The sequence below is a fragment of the Carassius auratus genome, chromosome 35 (genome assembly GCF_003368295.1).
Source record: "Carassius auratus strain Wakin chromosome 35, ASM336829v1, whole genome shotgun sequence".
NCBI lineage: Eukaryota > Metazoa > Chordata > Actinopteri > Cypriniformes > Cyprinidae > Carassius > Carassius auratus.
The window spans coordinates 3907829-3909417 of record NC_039277.1 but is presented as its reverse complement, the minus strand read 5'-3'; positions in this window follow the sequence as shown (position 1 = coordinate 3909417).

Sequence of the window (1589 nt, the reverse complement as noted above, 5' to 3'; positions counted from 1 at the left end):
AGGCACATGATGGTTAGAGGCCCCGGGACACTGGCCCCATTGACTCGATCCATAATCCATCGTAACACGTTAATGCTGATATCAGCTCTCTGAAGTCCATACAGAATACAGAGTTTTTAGGGCCAGTTTGAACAATGATAGACACATGAAGCACAAGTCGCTCCTCTGACATGTTTATGCTGACAGAGTGTGGAGCGATTTCATGTGCATTTTTATTATTAAAGGGGAACAAATCTACTTTATTGCATTGAAGTGTCTCAATGCTGTTTATAATCTGACTATAAAAACTTTAAAAACATACATTTAATAATTCAGAGTTGTTTTGCATTGATTTTGAAAGACTCGTTGATGACAAATGACAAAAAGCTGACAAAACAGCTCTAATTTAGATAAATAAAATGGCACAACTGCATATATATCATCATATGTACCCTAGTTGATAACAGTAAGAATCGTTTACATATGAATAGCTACTTGTTCAAATATGCAAATAAGGCATTATCTAATTAGATATAAGCTATTTTAGTTGCCATGCAACTTTTTTTCATTTTCATTTTAGCAATCCGGCAGACTCCACCTACCAAATGGAAAGCCGTTGTAACATTTAATCTATAAACCGTACTAGTATCTTTTTTCATGTTACTAGTACTTATTTTTTAGATACTAGTATCTTTTCCATTAAGTACTAGTACTTATTCATCAACTACAAGTGCTTATTTATTAGGTACTATTGCTTATTCTTTAGCTACTAGTGCTTATTTATTAGGTACAAGTACTTATTGATTAAATACTAGTACCTATTTAATAGATACTAGTACTTATTAGATACAAGTATTTATTTATAAGATACTAGTACTTATTCATTAGATACTTAATTCAATAGTGACTAGTAACTTTTATTTTCTTACTAGTAACAAATGCAAAATCTTTGCTATTGACTTCTATGGGGATCCATCATTGAGACTTACTCATTAGATAATAGTACTTATTAGATACTAGGGACGGAGGGCCAACCAGGGCAGCGCCGAAGACCACCAACAGTGGGATCGATGGCACAGGAGAGCAAGTCTGGTTAGGTAAGTCTGAAATAGAGAACATGAACAGGTTAAGGGTAGCCTCTGTGGCCCTGAGGAGATGGTAGATGGTCTCCATGGCCATGACAGGGCAGGCGGTGAGTTCCTGGATTCCATGACAGGATAAGTCGAGCGCTCAGGGAGTTCAGCTGAAATGTGACCAGTAACCAGTGCTGGGCGAGGCGGGAGAGGCTAGCCGCTTGAGCCCCAGCCGGCTGCCGCTGGTCGAAGGTCCACTCGTTGAAAAGTTGGGCGCCGCTGATTGGTGATAGCCCCATCCGTGGAAACATAAGAAACATAAGGAGAGCAAGAGATTGATTCCTAATGTCAGTTTAATGTCAGCTCTCCCCCACAGGAGCCGCCACTGCTTGAACTTAATGGAAAATAAACTAGTATCTGAAAAGTAAGTACTAGTAAAAGGAAAAAAAGATACTAGTGCGGCTTCTAGATTAAATGCTACAACGGCTTGCCATACCCACCACGACCGCGGTTCATCTACTCGGCCCCACCCGTTTA